Raw genomic sequence first — 8,378 nt, 5'->3', positions numbered from 1 at the left:
TTTATTTAGAGACAAGGTCTGGTTCTGTTGCCCAGGTTGGAATGCAGTTGTGTGATCTTGGCTCACTACAGCCTCCACCTCCTGGGTTGAAGCCATCCTCCCACCTCAGCCTCCCGAGTAGCTGGCACTACAGGCACTCACCACTATGCCAGGCTAATTTTTTTTATTTTTTTATTTTTTTATTTATTTTTTGTAGAGACTAGGTTTCACCACATTGCCCAGGCTGGTGGCAAACTCATGAAATCAGGCTATCTGCCTGCTTTGGTCTCCCAAGTGCTGGGATTAATGGGTTACACTATACATGTGTAGGGCTGGGGTTGTATCAGAACTCTACCTTCTTCTCAATTTTGCCGTGAACCTAAAACTATGCTGAAAAATAAAGTTTTTTTAAAAAAGTGTGCATAATGGTAACTTATCCAATAGTTCTTTCTATTCATTGGCTCAGGGGAGAGGTGTGATGGGTGATCCTAATTTTATTGAGGCTCTCCTGCTAAGTGCCTCCAGCACCAGACTGTGAAAGAAGGAGAGCCTTTGAAGGGGAAATTGATAGGAAGTGAGGAACACCTCCCATCCCATTCCCCTTTGGACCAGAGGTTCTTGGTAGGAAAACACCCTTAAAGGTAGGAACGATGGAAATTCTTTTTTTGAAACCGAGTCTTGCTCTGTGTCGCCCAGGCTGGAGTGCAGTGGCTTGATCTCAGCTCACTGCAACCTCTGCCTCCCGGGTTCAAGTGATTCTCCTGCCTCAGCTTCCTGAGTAGCTAGGATTACAGGTGCAACAATTTATATTTTAAGCATGATATTTTAAGAATTCAATAAGATCTCCCGAGGCACTTAAGGACTCCAATTTGGAAAAACTGGTGTATCCCTTCACACTCTCCTCACCTCGTCCCCCCTGGCCAGTGTGGCCACAGCATCTCAACTGATGGTTGACATTGGGAGTTATATGTTGGTAGAAGGGCTTTGGTTCTGGGCATCTTTGAAACGATTGGTTCAGTCCCAGCATTTTCCTGGACTGAAGGGTTCTATGGAAGATAAGCTGATTTCTCACATCATGTCAACTAAATTTAGATCTCTCACTCCTCCACCCTCACCACCAGGTGACTCAGCTCCACCTGAGTCAGGAAGACTAGTCTGGTTTGCTGGGGAAGAAACTGAAACAGTAAAGAAGATAATGGGCCATATATTCAAAGCCACTTGATAAATATGAAGTAGAAATATGTTTCTAGGATGGGTGTGGTAGCTCACACCTGTAATCTCAGCACTTTGAGAGGTTGAGGTGAAGGAGCTTGAGCCAGGAGTTGGAGACCAGCCTGGACAACATAGCAAGACCCCATCTCTACAAAAAATAAAAATCAGCTGGGCATGGTGGCACATGCCTGTAGTCCCAGCTACTCCAGAGGCTGAGGTGTTCAAGGCTGCAGTGAGCTATGATTGTGCCACTAGACACCAGCCTGAGCAACAGAGCAAGACGAAAAGAAAAGAAAAGAAAGAAATATGTTTTAAAATCTTCTGTGGAAAGAGAAAAAATACTAAACCTCCAGAAAAACTTTTTTTTAATTAATTAATTTTTTATACAGGGTCTTGCTCTGTCACCCAGTGGTGCAGTGGTGACATCTCTACTCACTGCAACTTCCACCTCCCAGGCTCAAGCGATCCTCCCACCTCAGCCTCCTGACTAGCTGGGACTACAGGCACATACTACCATGCCTGGCTAATTCTCTGGGGTTTTGCCATGTTGCCCAGGCTGGTCTCAAACTCCTGAACTCTGGCAATCCCTCGGCCTTGGCCTCCCAAAGTGCTGGGATTACAGGCAGGAACCACCATGCCTGGCCTAGAAAGGCTACTCAGGAGTCAAGGGATTCTTTTTATTCCCACTGCCCGACTCCAGCTTCCTCTTAGACACTCCGTGAGCCCCCCTCGTTTTAAGGCCTTGTGAACAGTAGAGAAACCCTCTGGAGAGAGGCAGTCAATTCTGTGGAGGTGCATGGGGGAAGAGGCCTGAATCACCTCCTTTCATCTTTAGTAAAATACCTTCTTTCATGGGCCTCCAAGTGCGGCCCGATAATGTAGCACAGAGAATGCTAACCATGGTTGGTTATAAAAAATGATACATGACTGGAGGCCATGGCTCACGCCTGTAATCCCAGCACTTTGTGAGGCCAAGGTGGGCAGATTGCTTGAGCTCAGGAGTTCAAGACCAGCCTGGGTAACATGGCAAAACCCCATCTCTACAAAAAGTACAAAAATTAGCTGGACGTGGTGGAGTGCACTTGTAGTCCCAGCTATTCAGGAAGCTGCGGCAGGAGGATGGCTTGAGCCTGAGAGGCAGAGGTTGCAGTGAGCTGAGATTGTGCCACTGCACTCCAGCCTGGGTGACAGGGTGAGACCCATTCCCCCCAACCCCCCACCAAAAAAAAGATATATAACCCCAAGTAAACATGTCATACCTCAGAATTAGACAAATTGTCACAATATTTTCCCAAACTTTTAAATTTTGTATAAGAAGCGTTTTCATGGGAGGAGCATGTAATTCTTTGAAGGTGTTGAGAGTCGTGCATTGTATATTGGGCAAATGAAGCCCTTCGCTTTTTCTTCTTCTTCTTTTTTCTTTTTTTTTTTCTTTTGAGACAGGATCTTGCTCTGTCTCCCTGGCTGCAATTTTTATTCTTAGAAGATCTAGGCTTCCTCTGTGCAGATACCCTAGAAGTCTCAGTAACGGGATTTTTTTTTTTTTTTTTTTTTTTTTTTTTTGAGACAGAGTTTTGCTCTTGTTGCCCAGGCTGGAGTGCAGTGGCACGATCTCGGCTCACCACAACCTCTGCCTACTGGGTTCAAGTGATTCTTCTGCTTCAGCCTCCTGAGTAGCTGGGATTACAGGCGTGCGCCACCACGCCCGGCTAATTTTGTATTTTTAGTATGTTGGTTAGGCTGGTCTCGAACTCCCGACCTCAGGTGATCCGCCTGCCTCAGCCTCCCAAAGTGCTGGGATTATAGGCGTGAGCCACCGCACCTGGCGAGTACTTGGATTTTTTTAGGGGATTGATGCAACTCTTGGCCGAAAGTATTCATAATCTACCCAGCAATGTCCCCAGGTCCTAGTCTGTGGTTCTCCAGGAAAACAAAGCAGCAATTTCCCACCCTTCCTGTCAGCTCGAAAACCACGTGGAAAATGCAATCAGAGAAAAAGGCATTGGTGTGACTAAGGAGGAAAACACTTTCTCTCTCTAGAAGCTGGGGCAGTTCTGGGACTGTGCCAGGGGCTTTTCTTAATTAAAGCATTTCTTTAGGGAATGCTCTGATGCTTTTCCTAAGTGTCAGCAGAGGCTGGGAGGAAACAAAGGCTATGGAGTTCAGGCGTACCTGGTTTCCCAGGAATTCCGCATAGTCCTGCCACATTTTGCTTTCTGGAACGAAGCCAACAGTCTGGCCACAGCTGAACCATCTCATGTATGAATGAAAGTGGAGATTTGAGAAAAAAGTGAAGGAGAGGAGAAGACCACCTTTTACTGACCACCCCTATCTGTGCTAAGCCCTGTGCTCAGGTCTTTGGATAGTTTCATTTGTTCCTCAGCATAACGGTTAAGGGATTATCTTTTTTTTTTCTATAAGGTAAAATCAAAGCCCAAGAAGATTAGGTCTCACCAAAAATCACATAATTCTTGCCTAACAAAGATGAGCAAATAAAAGAAAGAAAAATAACAAAATTCTTTTTTTTTTTTTTTGAGACAGAGTCTCACTCTGTCGCCCAGGCTGGAGTGCAGTGGTATGATCTCGGCTCACTGAAACCTCCACCTCCTGGATTCAAGCAATAATCCTGCCTCAGACTCCCAAGTAGCTGGAACTAAGGTGCCCTCCACCATGACTAGCTAATTTTTGTATTTTTAGTAGATATGGGGTTTCACCATGTTGGCCAGGCTGGTCTTGAACTCATGACCTCAGGTGATCCACCCACCTCGGCCTTCCAAAGTGCTGGGATTACAAGTGTTAGCCACCATGCCCCACCCAAAATCAGATAATTCTTAAGTGTTGGTGACAGAATTCCAACCAATCTCAGCCTCTCTCCATAAAGCACACATTTTCTCCAGCACTAGTGCAGTGATTAAGAGTAAGGCTTGCAGGAGGGATAGTATTAGGAGAAATACCGAATATAGATGATGGGTTGATGGGTGTAGCAAACCACCATGGCACATGTTTACCTATGTAACAAACCTGCACATTCTGCACATGTACCCCAGAATTTAAAGTATAATAATAATTTTTTAAAAATCTAAAAATAAAGAGTAAGGCTTGGGACCAGGCACAGTGGCTCATACCTGTAATTCCAACACTTTGAGAGGCCAAGGTGGGTGGATCACCCACCAGGAATTTGAGACCAGCCTGGCCAACGTGGTGAAAAAACCCTGTCTCTACTAAAAATACAAAAATTAGCTGGGCATGGTGGCAGGCGCCTGTAATCCCAGCTACTTGGGAGGCTGAGGCACAACAATTGCTTGAGCTTGGGAGATGGAGGTTGTAGCTAGGTAAGATTGCGCCACTGCACTCCAGCCTGGGCAACAGAGTGCAAAAAAAAAAAAAAAAAAAAAAAAAAGAGTAAGGCTTGGGAGCCTGGCCTGGTATGAACTCTGCTAAACCTGTTTCCTCACCTATAAAATTAAGGCATGTTGGCAGGGCGTGGTGGCTCACACCTGTAATCCCAGGACTTTGGGAAGTCGAGGTGGGTGGGTCACCTGAGGTCAGGAGTTTGAGAGCAGCCTGATCAACATGGTGCAACCCTGTCTCTACCTAAAATACAAAAAATAGCCAGGCATGGTGGTGCATGCCTGTAATCCCAGCTACTCAGGAGGCTGAGGCAGGAGAATCGCTTGAGTCCAGGAGGCAGAAGTTGCAGTGAGCCGAGATTATGCTATTGCACTCCAGCCTAGGCAACAACAGCAAAACTCCGTCTAAAAAAAAAAAAAAAAAAAAAAATTAAAGCTTGTCGTAGAATCTACCACAGAGATTCTCATGAAGGACAAAATGTTTGAAAAACGCTTGGCATATGCCTTGCACATAAAAAGCCCCCAATGATGTTAGTTATTATTGTCCTTGAACTACATCATGAGGCATTATGGCTCAGAATATGCACGGGGATAGGAGTTGGTAGATTTAGCATATTTTAATTAGGATGCAGGATAAAAAAATTCTGTAAAAGTTACGGATGGGCACCATGGCTCATCCTTATAATCCCAGTGCTGTGGGAGGCCGAGGCGGGTGGATTGCTTGAGCTCATGAGTTTGTTTGTTTTTGTTTTTGTTTTTTTTGAGATGGAGTCTTGCTCTTGTTGTCCAGGCTGGAGTGCAGTGGCATGGTCTCAGCTCACTGCAACTCCGCCTCCCAGGTTCAAGTGATTCTCTTGCCTCAGCCTCCTGAGTAGCTGAGATTATAGGCACCCGCCATCATGCCTGGCTAATTTTTGTATTTTTTTTTTTAAGTAGAGACAGGGTTTCACCACGTTGGCCAGGCTGGTCTCGAACTCCTGACCTCAGGTGATCCACCCATCTCGGCCTTCCAAAGTGGTGAAATTACAGGTGTGAGCCACTGCACCCAGCTGAACTCACGAGTTTGAAACCAGACTGGGTAACATAGCAAAACCCCACTTCTACAAAAGAAGACACACACACACACACACACACACACACACACACACACACACACACACACATTAGCTGGCGTGGTGGTATGACCCTGTAGCCCCAGCTACCCTGGAGGCTGAGATGAGAGGATCGCTTGAGCCTGGGAGGCAGAGGTTGCAGTGAGTCGAGATGGCACCACTGTGCTCCAGCCTGGGGGATAGAGCCAAAACTTGTCTCAAAAAAAGAAAAAACACAAAAAGTTGATGAGTTAAAAATAATGATAATAGTTAGGACACAGGCTGAGTCACTATGGTAGTTTGAAAATATGTCCACACATTCTTTGATAGTCCTCCCTTTAGAAGGTGGAGCCTAGTTCTCACACCCTTGAGCTTGGGCAGGATTTGGTGACTCTTTTTAAAAAAAGAAATTTATTTTAATTTTTTAATTTTTTTTTTTTTTTTGAGATGGAGTTTCGTTCTTGTTGCCCAGGCAGGAGTGCAATGGCGCGATCTCAGCTCACTGCAACCTCCACCTCCTGGGTTCAAGCGATTCTCCTGCCTCAGCCTCCCAAGTAGCTGGCCACCAGGCCCAGCTAATTTTGTGTTTTTAGTAGACATGGAGTTTCTCTATTTTGGTCAGGTTGATCTTGGACTCCCGACCTCAGGTGATCTGCCTGCCTCAGCCTCCCAAAGTGTTGAGATTACAGGCATGAGCCACGGCGCCCGGCTGTATTTTTTTTTTTTTTTTTTTTTTTTGAGACGGAGTCTTGCTCTGTCACCCAGGCTGGAGTGCAGTGGCCGGATCTCAGCTCACTGCAAGCTCCGCCTCCCGGGTTTGCGCCATTCTCCTGCCTCAGCCTCCCGAGTAGCTGGGACTACAGGCGCCCGCCACCTCGCCCGGCTAGTTTTTTTGTATTTTTTAGTAGAGACGGGGTTTCGCCGTGTTAGCCAGGATGGTCTCGATCTCCTGACCTCGTGATCCGCCCGTCTCGGCCTCCCAAAGTGCTGGGATTACAGGCTTGAGCCACCGCGCCCGGCGTATTTTTTGTTTTTAATTTTTTTTTTTTTCTTGAAACAGTGTCTTGCTCTGTCACCCGGGCTGGAGTGCAGTGGCTCAATTCTAGCTCACTGCTTCCTCCAACTTCTGGGTTCAAGCAATCGTCCCACCTCAGGCTCCCGAGTAGCTAGGACTATAGGTGTGCACCACCATGCCTGGCTGTTTATTTTGTTTTTGTTTTTGTTTTTGTTTTTTTTTTGGTAGAGATAGGGTCTTGCTATGTTGCCCAGCTGGTGTTGAACTCCTGGCCTCCCACCTTGGCCTCCCAAGGTGCTGGGATTACGGAGAACTTGGTGACTCTTCTAGCAAATAGAATGAATGGGAGGTGACAATGCTTGACTTGGGACTGGAGACTGGGTTATAAAAGTGCACTGCAGTTTCTTTCTAGGCCACTCCTTATTTCTGGTCATTTGCTCTGGGGGAAGCCAAGAACTGCCTCACAAAGACACTCACCTGTGGAGAAGCCATGTGATGAGGAGCTGAATGAAGTCTCTGACAACAGCCAGAGTGGATGAACGTGGGAGTGAATATTCTAGTCCTGAGCTAGCAGTTCTGGATGGCTGTGGTCCCCGCCAATACTCTGGCTGCAGCCTCAGAAGGAATCCTGAGGCAGCTGAGCTGCTCCTGAGTTCCTAACCCACAGAAACTATGAGACAAGAAATGTTTTTAAATGTTTTTAATTTTAATTTTAATTAATTATATAATTTGTATTTTTGAGACAGACTCTCACTCTGTTGCCCAGGCTGGAGTGCAGGGGCTCAATCTCAGCTCACTGAAACTTCTGCCTCCTGGGTTCAAATGATTCTCATGTCTCAGCCTCCCACCTAGCTAGGACTACAGGCATGCACCAGGATGCCAGGCTAATTTTTATATTTTTAGTAAAGACAGGGTTTCACCATGTTGGCCAGGCTGGTCTCGAACTCCTGGCCTCAAATGATCAACCAGTCTCGGCCTCCCAAAGTGCTGGAATTACAGATGTGAGGCACCACGCCAGGCCTAATTTTTATTTATTTATTTATTTATTTTTGATATGGAGTCTCGCTCTGTTGCCCAGGCTGGAATGCAGTGGCATGATCTGGGCTCACTACAACCTCCACCTCCCAGGCTCAAGTGATTCTCCTACCTCAGCCTCCCGAGCAACTGGCATTACAGGCACCCACCACCTCACTTGGCTAATTTTTGTATTTTTATTAGGGACAGGATTTCACCATGCTGGCCAGGCTGGTCTCGAACTGCTGACCTCAGGTGATTCGCCTGCCTTGGCCTCCCAAAGTGCTGGGATTACAGGTGTAAGCCACTGTGCCTGGCCAATTTTTATTTTTAAGACAAGGTCTCACTTTGTTACCCAGACTGGAGTGTACTGGTGTGATCATAGCTCACCACAACCTTAAATTCCTGGGCTTGACGAACATTCTGCCTCAGCCTCCTGAGTAGCTAGGACTGCAGGTGCAAGCCACTATGCCCAGCTAATTGTTAATTTTTTTTTTTTTTTTGAAGAGATGGGTTCTTGTTATGTTGCCCAGGCTGGCATTGAACTTCTGGCCTCAAGTGATCCTCCTGCCTGGGCCTCCCATGTTTGTTGTTTCAAGCTACTGAGTTGTGGGGTAATTTGTTACTAAGCAATTGATAAATGATATAGCTACTGTAACAAAGAGACATAAAAATACCAGAGTGTTCCAACAATCCAGTTTATTTCTGTCTCGTAAA

The sequence above is a fragment of the Macaca nemestrina genome, chromosome 8 (assembly GCF_043159975.1).
Source record: "Macaca nemestrina isolate mMacNem1 chromosome 8, mMacNem.hap1, whole genome shotgun sequence".
NCBI classification, from domain to species: Eukaryota; Metazoa; Chordata; class Mammalia; order Primates; family Cercopithecidae; genus Macaca; species Macaca nemestrina.
Note: the sequence above shows the minus strand (reverse complement) of the source record.